The sequence below is a fragment of the Schistocerca americana genome, chromosome 8, assembly GCF_021461395.2.
Source record: "Schistocerca americana isolate TAMUIC-IGC-003095 chromosome 8, iqSchAmer2.1, whole genome shotgun sequence".
Lineage (NCBI taxonomy): Eukaryota > Metazoa > Arthropoda > Insecta > Orthoptera > Acrididae > Schistocerca > Schistocerca americana.
The window spans coordinates 217475921-217490753 of NC_060126.1; positions in this window are offsets into that span (position 1 = coordinate 217475921).

Sequence of the window (14833 nt, forward strand, 5' to 3'; positions counted from 1 at the left end):
CGTAATCAGATATCTGGTTTTCTTCAGGACATTATACTTCATTCTTCTTTTCTCTGGTGAAGGTCTTTGCTAGAGCAGCTTCTTCTTTATCTTATGTTCTTTCGGCAGATATGACATTATCAGACGTAACGACATCCTTTTTCATCAGGTAGGTAGATTCTGTACCATGGCGAATCCGATTCGTATCCTACAAAGATTCCTTTCTTTGATTTCTTTTTATCTTTCATCGTTTGTGATCCGCAGTCAGAACATACCAGTCGCGTCCAAAACTTCTCAAATTAGTTAGATCTATTTTTCGTACAAACCACAATTCAGTGAGACTTATTCCTTTACTGACCATTTTCCAGTTTGATTTAGCATAAAGCCTGCATAATTTATCGCTGCGGCTCACAAATTTCCATTCAGGTTTCGTGCGTGTATTGCTGCTAATCGTGCTTGCACGACAACCGTGCGCATTTCTTTCAGTTCTTCCGTCTTCTTGAGGGGTGCACTGCAAGTGCGCCCTTACCAGTAGTTTGTATGGGCGCTAGGTCTGGAATTATGGATTATGTTTAATATTTTGGAAGTAGAATGGCGACTTGGAAGTAGCCAAAAAGACTGTTTCGACCTGTTAAAAACCTTCATAACATCTACTTTTAAATAATTTTCTTGAAAGAAAAACGCGTGACGCCACTACATATAGAAACTGAAGCTGTATGTGAGGCTGTTTTGGCATGACTTAGTATAAGGGGTGGGCATCAAATGATTTGATCCTTCTATCGCTCACCAGACTCATCTCATGAAGTAATCGAAAACTTTAGAGAAAACCTCCGTTCACCTAAACGTAAGTTCCCCGGTCATACTGTAATAATCGTTGGAGACTACTCATTAAATAAGTCCGCAGCTCGTGGTCGTGCGGTAGCGTTCTCGCTTCCCACGCCCGGGTTCGATTCCCGGCGGGGTCAGGGATTTTCTCTGCTTCGTGATGACTGAGTGTTGTGTGATATCCTTAGGTTAGTTAGGTTTAAGTAGTTCTAAGTTCTAGGGGACTGATGACCATAGATGTTAAGCCCCATAGTGCTCAGACCCATTTGAACTCATTAAATAATTAATTGATAGTGGTGCGCGAGGGCGAGATAAGACATCCTGAGAAACTTTACTAAATGTCTTCTCTGTAAACTACCTAGAATGGATAGTTAGGAACCTCACTCGTAATGGAAATGTATTGGATTTGATGGCAACAAATAGATATGATTTCTTTGAGGTTGTCCACATCGAAACTGGTATCAGTGGCATGACGCGATTGTGGCAATAATGATTATCAAAGTACAAACAACAGATAAACATGCAGAAAGTAAACGTGATAAAAAATTCAATAGGGTCACATTTCGATGAGAAATTTGAAACCTTCAGTAGAGGGCAGGAGCATGCAGAGTAACTCTGGCTCGAGTTTAAAGAATATTTGATCATGCACTGGGTACATTTGTATCCAGTAGAACAGTTCACAATACATGGAAACCTCCATGGTATGCAGTCAGTGTAAGGAAACTTCTACTGCATAATAGGTGTAAAACAAAGCATAGGGCTATAGATAGGGAGATGCTGAATAAAACGCGTTCGGCTGTCAAGAGAGCAATGCATGATGCCTTCAATGGCTACCGTAGCAGAATATTGTCAAGTGATCTTTCACAGAACCCAAAGAAATTCTGGTCATAGTGTCCAGCACCTAGTGAATGAGACGAATTGAAATTGAGGGTAGCAACGCAAAAGCTGAGATGCTTAACTCGGCTTTCAAATGTTCCTTTACAAAGGAAAACACTGGATAATTGCCCCAATTTACTCCTCGTACCACTGAAAAAATGAATAAAATAAATGTTAGTGTCAGTGGTATTAAAAAAAAAACAGCTGAAATCGTTAAAATTGAACAAAGCTCCAGGCCCCGCTGGAATTCTTGTCAGATTCTGTACGGAATTTTCGGCTGAGCTAGTCCTTGTTCTAACTATAACGTGTGTAGATCCCTCAAACAAAAAACCGTGCCCAGTTCTTGGAAAAAGGCACATGTCGCACCTGTCTACAAGAAGGGTTATAAAGTGATCCACAAGACTACCATCCAATATCCACGACATAGATTTGTTGTGATTTATTGTGACTTATTAAACTGATAGTTTATAATAAGTATAATAAGTCACAGCTGCAAAATACTAACGCGAATTATTTACAGACGAATGCAAAAACTGGTAGAAGCCGACCTCGGGGAAGATCAGTTTGGATTCCGTAGAAATGTTGGAACACGTGAGGCAATACTGACGTTACGACTTATCTTAGAAGAAAGATTAAAGAAAGGCAAACCTACGTTTCTAGCATTTGTAGACTTAGAGAAAGCTTTTGACAATGTTGACTGGAATACTCTTTTTCAAATTCTAAAGGTGGCAGGGGTAAGATACAGGGAGCGAAAGTCTATTTACAATTTGTACAGAAACCAGATGGCAGTTATAAGAGTCGAGGGGCATGAAAGGGAAGCAGTGGTTGGGAAGGGAGTGAGACAGGGCTGTAGCATCTACCCGATGTTATTCAATCTGTATATTGAGCAAGCAGTAAAGGAAACAAAAGAAAAATTCAGAGTAGGTATTAAAGTCTAGGGAGAAGAAATAAAAACTTTGAGGTTCGCCGATGACATTGTAATTCTGTCAGAGGCGGAAAAGGACTTGGTAGAGCAGTTGAACGGAATGGACAGTGTCTTGAAAGGAGGATATAAGATGAACATCAACAAAAGCAAAACGAGGATAATGGAATGTAGTCGGGTTAAGTAGGGTGATGCTGAGGGAATTGGATTAGGAAATGGGACACTTAAAGTTGTAAAGGAGTTTTGCTATTTGGGGAGCAAAATAACTGAGAATGGTCGAAATAGAGAGGATATAAAATGTACACTGGCAATGGCAAGGAAAGCGTTTCTGAAGAAGAGAAATTTGTTAACATCGAGTATAGATTTAAATGTCAGTAAGTCGTTTCTGAAAGTATTTGTATGGAGTATGAAAGTGCAACATGGACAATAAATAGTTTGGACAAGAAGAGAATAGAAGCTTTCGAAATGTGGTGCTACAGAAGAATGTTGAAGATTAGGTGGGTAGATCACATCACTAATGAGAAGGTATTGAATAGGATTGGGGAGAAGAGAAGTTTGTGGCACAACTTGACTAGAAGAAGGGATCGGTTGGTAGGCCATAAACTAAGGCATCAAGGGATCACAAATTTAGCATTGGAGGGCAGCGTGGAGGGTAAAAATCGTAGAGGGAGACCAAGAGATGAATACACTAAGCAGATTCAGAAGGATGTAGGTTGCAGTAGGTACTGGAAGATGAAGGAGCTTGCACAGGATAGATTAGCGTGGAGAGCTGCATCAAACCAGTCTCAGGACTGAAGACCACAACAACAACAACAGATTTGTTGTAGAATTTTACAACATATTGTGAGCTCAATCACAATGAGGTATCTCCTCACTGCCAACCAGCATAATTTCGAAAACGTCGATCATGTGAATCCCAACTTGCACTTTTGATCAGGGCTCTAAGCGCTATGGGACTAAACATCTGAGGTCATCAGTCCCCTAGACTTAGTACTACTTAAACCTAACTAACCTAAGGACATCACACCCATCCATGCCTGAGGCAGGATTCGAACCTGCGACCGTAATAGCAGTGTGGCTCCAGACTGAGGCGCCTAGAACCGCTCGGCCAAAGCGGCTGGCTTTTGATCAAGGAAATCAGGTGGATGTTGTATTTGTTGATTTCTGAAAAGCATTTGACTCAGTACCATACCTAAGCTTATTGTCAAAACTACGATCATATGGGATGTCAAGTGAAATTTGTGAGTGGATTGAGGACTTTTTGGTAGGGAGGACACAGCATGTAATCTAGGATGGAGAGCCATCGTCAGATGTAAAAGTAATTTCGAGTGTGCCCCAGGGAAGTGTGTTGGGATCCTTGCTGTTCATGTTGTATATCAGTGACCTTGCAGACAATATTAATATTAAAATCAGGCCTTTGCAGATGTTTCAGTTATCTGTAACAAATTACTGTCCGAAACAAACTGCATAAATATTCAGATATTGTTAAGATTTCAACATGGTGCAGGAATTGGTAACTTGCTGTAAATGTTCAGAAATAAAAAATTTTGAATTTCCAAACGAAAAAACGTACTATCCTATGACTATAACATTAGTGAGTCACTGTTGGAATAGGCCAACTCATACAAATACCTGGATGTAACGGTTTGTAGAGGTATGAAATGGAATAATCACATAGATTCAGTCATGGGTAAAGCAAGTGGCAGACTTCGGTTTATTCGTAGTATACTGGGGAAGTACAACCAGTATACAAAGGAGATTGCTTACAAATCACTGGTGCCACCAGTTTAGAGCATTGTTAAAGTGTGTGGTACCCGTAGCAGATAGGACTAATAGGGAATATTGATCGTACACAGGGAAGGGCAGTGCGAATGGTCACGGGTTTGTTTAATCCGCGAGAGAGTGTCACAGAAGTACTTAAGGAACTGAACTGGGAGACTCTTGAAGATAGACATAAACTATCTCGAGAAAGCCTATAAACGAAAAAGAACCGGCTTTAAATGATTACTTTAGGAGTACACTACAACCATACGCATCGCTCACATAAGGATCGTGAGGATAAGATTAGAATAATTATTGCACGCACAGAGGTATTCAAACAAAATTCTTCTCGCGCTCCATACGTGAATGGAACACAAAGAAACCGTAATAACTGGTACAATGTGACGTACCTTGTGTCATGTACCTCGCTGTGGTTTTCAGAGTATAGACCATAGATGCAGATGTAGACGTAGATATATTTTTCTTTTCCTTAGAGTTATTGGTTCAAATGGTTCAAATGGCTCTGAGCACTATGGGACTTAACATCTGTGGTCATCAGTCCCCTAGAACTTAGAACCACTTAAACCTAACTAACCTAAGGACATCACACACATCCATGCCCGAGGCAGGATTCGAACCTGCGACCGTAGTGGTCACGCGGTTCCAGACTGAAGCGCCTAGATACGCACGGCCATATCGGCCGGCTTGAGAGTTATTGAACTCAAAACAGAAGAATACGTCGGAAGTGTTCGGATTTCTCCACTTGGTACTCCATTCTGTAGCGTGCACAGATCCAATTATTATCTCGAAATGACAAAATGAGAGTATGTAAACTCAGATAGCAACAGTGAACTACAAAAAATGTACATTCTATAAATAAACCTGTAGCAACTGGAATGCCAACATGCAAAACAGAAACGCTACGAACTTGTGCACCAACCTAATAGCTTGGAAACAGCACCATTTACTAAATGGGAAAAATCATATTTAAATGTCAAGAAATACCTTGCGCTTCACAACGATAAGTGATTCATTTAACGAAGTCCACATGAATTACATCCAGAGTATTTTCCGCAACCTTCGTGTTTATTGAATGATATTTGTGATATTGTATGTCGTAGATACAACCACCACATACATATTTATTCCAGTCACCAATATAATCAGTGCCATTTCTTTTTCGTACATCTCTGACATATGTGATGTGCTAACTTTTCATGCCATGTTTTACTTGAGACTGCTGTCATACTTATGTGAGAAACATTTCGTACAGCTGTTGTTCTCATCTGCATATTGCTACTGTTCCCAGATTGGCAGCAGTTTTGAAAACTGATAAATTCTTATTTTAATGACAAGTAACTATTTGGTGATGTTTAAAGGAGTGCGCTTCAATTTTCTCATACACAACATGATATAAGAAGAAATAACCGACTGAGCGAAGATTAACTACTACAACACTATTTTTAAAAAATGTGTGGAACATATATACAAACACCTTGCGCTACATATACTAAAAATACATGGAAAAATAATTATGTCAACAACAGCACACTAGACATCTACTCGTACAGCGTTAGAGTTTTATCGTTTTATTTTTTTCTAATCTTCCACCAAGCACTTGTATCGCTTCAACTAATCATTTTTATACGGAACGGAGGACAAAAGTAGGCCGACCTTAACATTAATGTAGTTTCAGAATCGCAGACATAACATAACAGGCGCCGGCCGGAGTGGCCGAGCGGTTCTAGGCGCTACAGTCTCGAACCGCACGACCGCTACGGTCGCAGGTTTGAATCCCGCTTCGGGCATGGATGTGTGTGATGTCCTTAGGTTTAAGTAGTTCTAAGCTCTAGGGGACTGATGACCTCAGACGTTAAGTCCCATAGTTCTCAGAGCCATTTGAACCATTTTAGTTTTCAGGCCCAAAATAGAGAACCAACCATAAGTTTGTACAATATTTCACAGAAATAAAATGACACACTGAAGATAAGCATAGTTGTCGAAACATGTCAAGTTCGTTGTTGTTGTTGTGGCCTTCAGTCCTGAGACTGGTTTGATGCAGCTCTCCATGCTACTCTATCCTGTGCAAGCTTCATCATCTCCCAGTACCTACTGCAGCCTACATCCTTCTGAATCTGCTTAGTGTATTCATCTCTTGGTCTCCCTCTTCGATTTTTACCCTCCACGCTGTCCTCCAATACTAAATTGGTGATCCGTCGATGTCTCAGAACATGTCCTACCAACCGATCCCTTCTTCTAGTCAAGTTGTGCCACAAGCTCCTCTTCTCCCCAATTCTATTCAATACCTCCTCATTAGTTATGCGATCTACCCACCTTCAGCATTCTTCTGTAGCACCACATTACGAAAGCTTCTATTCTCTTCTTGTCTAAACTATTTATCGTCCACGTTTCACTTCCATACATGGCTACACTCCATACAAATACTTTCAGAAACGACTTACTGACATTTAAATCTATACTCGATGTTAACAAATTTCTCTTCTTCAGAAACGCTTTCCTTGCCATTGCCAGTGTACATTTTATATCCTCTCTATTTCGACCATTCTCAGTTATTTTGCTCCCCAAATAGCAAAACTCCTTTACTACTCTAAGTGTCTCATTTCCTAATCCAATTCCCTCAGCATCACCCGACTTAATTCGACTACATTCCATTATCCTGGTTTTGCTTTTGCTGATGTTCATTGTATACCCTCCTTTCAAGACACTGTCCATTTCGTTCAACTGCTCTTCCAAGTCCTTTGCTGTCTCTGACAGAATTACAATTTCTTCTCCATGGATTTTAATTCCTACTCCGAATTTTTCTTTTGTTTCCTTTACTGCTTGCTCAATATACAGATTGAATAACATAGGGGAGAGGCTACAACCCTGTCTCACTCCTTTGCCAACCACTGCTTCCCTTTCATTCCCCTCGACTATTATAACTGCCATCTGGTTTCTGTACAAATTGTAAATAGCCTTTCGCTCCCTGTATTTTACCCCTGCCACCTTCAGAATTTGAAAGAGAGTATTCCAATCAACATTGTCAAAAGCTTTCTCTAAGTCTACAAATGCTTGAAACGTAGGTTTGCCTTTCCTTAATCTAGCTTCTAAGATAAGTTGTAGGGTCAGTATTGCCTCACATGTTCCATCATTTCTTCGGAATCCAAACTCATCTTCCCCGAGGTCGGCTTCTATAAGTTTTTCCATTCGTCTGTAAAGAATTCACGTTAGTATTTTGCAGCTGTGACTTATTAAACTGATAGTTCGGTAATTTTCACATCTGTCAACAACTGCTTTATTTGGGATTGGAATTATTATATTCTTCTTGATGTCTGAGGGTATTTTGCCTGTCTCATACATCTTGCTCACCAGATGGTAGAGTCTTGTCAGGACTGGCTCTCCCAAGGCCGTCAGTAGTTCTACTCCGGGGGCGTTGTTTCGACTCAGGTCTTTCAGTGCTCTGTCAAACACTTCACGCAGTATCATATCTCCCATTTCATCCTATTCCATTTCCATAATATTGTCGTCAAGTACATCGCCCTTGTATAGACCCCCTATATACTCCTTCCACCTTTCTGCTTTCCCTTCTTTGCTTAGAACTGGGATTCCATCAAAGCTCTTGATATTCATGCAAGTGGTCCTCCTTTCTCCAAAGGTCTCTTTAATTTTCCTGTAGGCAGTATCTATCTTACCCCTAGTGATATGCACCTCTACATCCTTACATTTGTCCTCTAGCCACCCCAGCTTAGCCATTTTGCACTTCCTGTCGATCTTATTTTTGTGACGTTTGTATTCCTTTTTGCCTGCTTCATTTACTGCATTTTTATGTCTTCTCCTTTCATCAATTAAATTTAATATTTCTTCTGTTACCTAAGGGTTTCTGTTAGCCCTCGTCTTTTTACCTATTTGATCCTCTGCTGCCTTCACTATTTCATCCCTCAAAGCTACCCATTCTTCTTCTACTGTATTTCTTTCCCCCATTCCTGACAATTGTTCCCTTATGCTCTCCCTGAAACTCTGTACAACCTCTGGTTCTTTCAGTTTATCCAATTCCCATCTCCTTAAATTCCCACCTTTTTGCAGTTTCTTCAGTTTTAATCTACAGTTCATAACCAATAGATTGTGGTCAGAGTCCACATCTGCCCCTGGAAATGTCTTACAATTTAAAACCTGGTTCCTAAATCTCTGTCTTACCATTATATAATCTATCTGATACCTTTTAGTATCTCCAGGGTTCTTCCATGTATACAACCTTCTTTCATGATTCTTAAACCAAGTGTTAGCTATGATTATGTTGTGCTCTGTGCAAAATTCTACCAGGCGGCTTCCTCTTTCATTTCTTAGCCCCAATCCATATTCACCTACTATGTTTCCTTCTCTCCCTTTTCCTACTACCGAATTCCAGTCACCCATGACTATTAAATTTTCGTCTCCCTTCACTACCTGAATAATTTCTTTTATCTCATCATACATTTCAACAATTTCTTCGTCATCTGCAGAGCTAGTTGGCATATAAAGTTGTACTATCGTGTAGCAGGGGTGGGCTTCGTGTCTATCTTGGCCACAATAATGCGTTCACTATGCTGTTTGTAGTAGCTTACCCGTACTATTTTTTTATTCATTATTAAACCTACTCCTGCATTACCCCTATTTGATTTTGTATTTATAACCCTGTATTCACCTCACCAAAAGTCTTGTTCCTCCTGCCACCGAACTTCATTAATTCCCACTATATCTAACTTTAACCTATCCATTTCCCTTTTTAAATTTTCTAACCTACCTGCCCGATTAAGGGATCTGTCATTCCACACCCCGATCCGTAGAACGCCTGTTTTCTTTCTCTTGATAACAACGTCCTCTTGAGTAGTCCCCGCCCAGAGATCCGAATGGGGGACTTATTTACCTCCGGAATATTTTACCCAAGAGGACGCCATCATCATTTAATCATACAGTAAAGCTGTATGCCCTCGGGAAAAATTACGGCTGTAGTTTCCCCTTGCTTTCAGCCGTTCGCAGTACTAGAACAGCAAGGCCATTTTGGTTAGTGTTACAAGGCCAGATCAGTCAATCATCCAGACTGTTGCCCCTGCAACTACTAAAAAGGCTGCTGTCCCTCTTCAGGAACCACACGTTTGTCTGGCCTCTCAACAGATACTCCTCTGTTGTGGTTGCACCTACGGTACGGCTATCTGTATCGCTGGGGCACGCAAGCCCCCCCACCAACGGCAAGGTCCATGGTTCATGTCAAGTTAAGACTAAGAAAAACATTGTGTTTTGCAGGAGGCGTAGCTTTTAAAAATCAAATGTAATTTGCAAACGTGAAAAATGGCAACAGGAGCTACAAACCGTAGCAGCGCTGTATTTTATAGATCAATAACGTATAATTCATGACTGGCCAATTCAGAAGTGGTCGATAAACATCTTTACCCTCTTATTACAGTCAGTTCAGTTTGTGTATGTACCTTCTTCTTTAGCCCTGTTAAGATGAAATCTCAATCTCATATTTCGTTTTCAGTTTTTGACGGTGTTCTAAAATTTTGTGTCAGTAGGATTAACATTACCTGGAATTATGTCAGGGTAGAGCGGTTTCTATAAAGCACGCATTTGCACTTAGATTTCTCCGCTGTCTTCTGCGTTATTGGTTGATAGTTATTAGCTCACGTTACTAGCCGAGTTTGCCATGTCATCTCGCTCAAAAGTGTGTCCGCTGTCTCGTAAATAAAGGTTACCGGTACTCTCCTCAATCCAAAAGGGATGTGAGAACCACAGTGCTTTACTACGAGGACGACTCACGAAGATTTAATTATCACCAAGAAACATGAAATTATATAATCAAAATTTTGATGATTTGCAGGTACGTTGTCGCCACTCGTGGTGTACAATGTAATCCCCGCGCCACAGACCGTAGCAGGCAGCTAAAGGTGCCTAGTCAAACTCTGGAGGGGGGAGGGGGGGCAATTTGCGTGCGCAGAACCGAGATTTTCCTCTGTTCTGCGCACTACGTTATTGTCGAGAAGCCTCGGGCAGTTTTGTGTTGTTGCTATTTTTCTGTTCTATCGAGCTTTTCGTTCTTCTTGATAATAATGCCGAATTAGGTTGTGGCGGTATGTAAAAACTATAATCAGAAAACTAGTCACAATTGTCCCAAAGACATGTGATCTGTAGGTTCAGCTATGTAGAAGAAATGCTGTAATTAACATTAAAAATGCTATTATCTGTAGCATACATTTTAAAGAGAACGAAAAGCTCCTTACCTATTCATCGAAACTTCCATAGAAGACCATCGCAAAGCAGACTGAGGTGCCTACATTGCACCTTATTCAAGCCAGTTCTGTTGCTGTTTTGCTGCAGCTCTCCATGCCACTCTATCCTGTGCGATCTTCTTCATTTCCGAATAGCTACTGCAACCTTCATCCTTCCGAATCTGCTTTCTGTATGCATCTCTTGGTCTTCCTCTACGACTTTTATTCCCCACACTTCCCTCAAATACTAAATGGGTGATCCTTGATGTCTTGTCAACCGATCCCTTCATTTGATCAAGTTTTGGCACAAATTTCTTGTCTTCCTCATTCTGTTCAGTACTTCCTCATTAGTTACGTGATCTAGCCACCTGATCTTCAGAATTTTTCTGTAGCACCACACTTCGATAGTTTCTATTCTCTTTTTGTATAAACTGTTTATCGTCTATGTTTCACTTCGACTTTCTGATATTTAAATCTATACTCGATGTTACGAGATTTCTCTTCTTCCGAAATGCTTTTCTTCCGTCGCCAGTCTGCATTTTATATCCTCTCTGATTCAGCCATCATTACTTATTTTGCTACCCAGACAACAAAACTCATCTGCTTCTCTAACTGTAAGTGTCACGTTTCCTAATCTGATTCCCTTAGCAGCACATTCCATTATCCTTATTTTGCTTCTGTTGATGTTCATCTTGTATCCTCCTTTATAGGAAATGTTCAACCCGTTCAAAGTCTTTTGCCGTCTCTGACAGAATTAAAATATCATCAGCAAACCTCAAAGTGCAAGTTGTAAATAGCCTCCCACTCCCAGTTTTTTAGCCCTGCTACCTTCAGAACGTCAAAGAGAGAATTACAGTCGACACTGTCAAAAGCTTTCTGTAAGTCTATAAATGCTGTAAACATTGGTTTGTCTTTCATTAACCTACAGTTCTCCGGAAGCCAAACTGATTTTCCCCAAAGACGGCTACTGCCAGTTTTTCCATTTTTCAATGAAGAATTCGTGTTATTAACTGATATTCGATAATTTTCACATCTGTCTGCACCTGCTTTATTCGGAATTGGAATTATATTCTTCTTGAAGACTGAGAGTATTTCGCCTGTTTCATGCATCTTGCCCACCAGATGGCAGAGCTCTTGTCATTGCTGGCCGCTATGATTAGTTCTGACAGAATATCGTCTATTCCTGGGGCCTTGTTTAGACTTAAATATTTCGGAGCTCTGTCAGATTCTTCTCGCAATATCATATCGCCCATCTCATCTTCATCTGTGTCCACTTCCCTTTCTGTAATATCCCCTTCAAGATTATCTCCCTTGTATAGACACTCTGTATACTTTTTCCACTTTTCAGCTTTTCCTTCTTTGCTTAGTGCTGGTTTTCAATCTCGCACAGTTTGTGATATCCAATGCTTTCAGTGGTAACCCTGTAAACTGAGGTTGGATGGTTCAAATGGCTCTGAGGACTATGGGACTTAACATCTATGGTCATCGGTCCCCTAGGACTTAGAACTTCTTAAACCTAACTAACCTAAGGACATCACACAACACCCAGTACTGAGGTTGAAGTAACATTTTGGTATTCATTAGCCGAATTACTAACAGTCAGTCGTCGATCACTTCGAAATTTTTGATTCACTCGGTTAATGGTGTCGTAGATCCGAATACTGGCCCTACATTTCCATTGTTCACCGTGAACACTTGTTCACTATTTTGAAATTCTCGACACCATTTTCGAAGTTGTTTGTCACTCAGGTCCATACACTAGGCATAACCCACGATAGATTTCAGTGGCTGAAGATCCTTTTGCGAGCAAAACACTGCACTCTTCACAACTGACGCGATCTGCGATTGTCTCGGCCATTGCGATCTGCTCTCACAGACTATAGTTGAATTCAATCTTGGCGGTTCGCGCATGCCCGCCCAGACGCGGGAAATTGCTGCGTTGCCAGTTGCACGCGCCAAGAGAAGCAGCGCCATGTTATAGTTCGCAAACTTACGTTTAAGGGGGAGCGCGCAGTTCATGAAGTAAAGCCACCACGGCCGCATTAACCCTTTCGCTGCTACAGAGACGTGCTACCCGCATTCCGCGCTGTGCGCGATTTTGTCATCACTGCACTGCTCGCCTGTGCAGACACATGGTGTTTCGACTGCTTTGACACACTTTATCATTCGATTTCACAAAAACTATTTGGCCCAAAAATTTGATTTTTACAAATCTTCTTCATAAATGACTTAATTTTGTTTCGATGTTCAACGCAGTTACTGTTCAGCTTTAGATGTGGTAAACTATTGCACGAAATTTTGAAGAGTTTGCAGAGGTAAAAGTCCATAGCGTATACTTTCCGTATGGTCGATTTTAGTTGCTACTAGAAATTTCAAAAAAATACATTCAAACGAATAAAATTCATGAAGTAAGACACTTCGATATTGTTTTTAAATAAAGAATATATTAAACACTGTACAAGGTTTGAACTCAGAACCTTTCGTTTCGCAGCCTAACATTTTAACCATTACGCTAACGCAGCTCGTCATTCAGTAGATCTCCCGGAGGACTTTATAATGTCACGCAAAATACCGACAAACACTGTTGGTATGACTATGAATTACGTTTCGTCGAAGTACAATAGGAAATAAACCGCTGTTATTTATTGCGAAAAGGCGGTTAGTGAGAATGATACAAACACCTTTCCTTGCTATCGGCTGAATTAGGAGGCTTATTGCTTGTTTGGTTTAATTAATTAATAGACTATGAAGCAATTGGTATAAAGAATGCTTTTCCCAAACTTTCTATAAAAGAAAGTCTGCTATCAAGACATTGCTTTTGTTCAATTACTTTATTTATGACTGAACGTTTCTAAAACTGAAGACACTCGTCCGTACTCTGCACTGCAGTCGAGCTCTGGCAACGTCGTTCTCTGTTCATTGGCTGACTGTGTTTTGTGGAGTCAGGTGCGTAGAACGAACCTAAATTCGGCCGCTGTCGTAAATGACACGCACTTTAGCAAACGAATACTGAATGAAAGCAACATTGTAGTAGTTCCCTCAAGTGTCGGTAGACAGCGCTGTGTGTGTGAAACTTCATTCAGGCCTACCATCAGTTAAATATTGGTCACCTGACCTTAGTTTTGGAATACGCTTCGTACATGCTGAGACAGTAGTTTTTTAAGACGTGCTTGGTTTTAATTGACGTTGGCGCATTCGGCCGTGAACTAAGTAGAGTTGGACGCTTACCTCATGGACAGAGGGATAAGCTGTCCGGCGACTACTGGGTTAGATTATGTGAGAGGGGGAATGTTTTTGTCTTCCAGTACTGACAACTCAAGAATGTGTGCTACGTGCACCGATCAGCTGCTGTGGTATCAATGTTTACTCAGAAGTCGAGACTGTCATCTACAGTCGTGGCATGTATTTCTAAATTAAGGCTGTTGTAGTAAAAGGCAACCAGTAGAAAACGACATTCGTAACATTTGTGGCCGTGTCTCACATTGCATGATGCATTTAAAAAGAAGTACGATTACTGTTAGTAATCCATTAATCATCCGCTCACTTAGTCAACACAACAAAATTGCGTCAGGCAATTACAATGACACAGCTCTGGGGCCGCTAAGCGCGGCTACACTCCGAAAAACAAGAAAAATGACAAAGTATTCCGAATGGTGCAGACTTGCAACGTTTAGTAGCGTTACTCCGCCGGCGGTGGCCAACTTACCGCGCCCTTGCTATTATTAGTCTATTGAGCGCTCGTAACATACTAATTTATGTATGCTACTGATTAATAAGACCGGTAAACGTGCGGCCGAGGTGCCATACCAAAACGTCAGTTTTGGTTCTTGATCAAAAAAGTTTGAAGCCCTCTGGTCTACAGGGTGGTTGTTAAGTCAGTACATGTTTGAAACAATGGATATTTCAAAAAGTATACAACTTATCGCAGCTTCATTTCCATTGAATACATTATTAGGGTGTACCATTTGGTTATTAAGTTAAATTTCAATGTATGCACCTTCATTTTCCAAACAAATCTTGAATCTTTAAGGAACAGAATCCACAGCTTTTCTTAGCATCTAAACTGGGAAATTTGCAAATACTTCACGAATATTTTGTTTAAGACTGTTAATATCCTTTAATTTTAACTTGGGTATCCGTTCCTTAGCCCACCCCCAAAGAAGAAGTCACATGGAGTTGTATCGGGGGTGGGTGCAGACCATTCTGTCACTCCTCAATGGCCAATCCA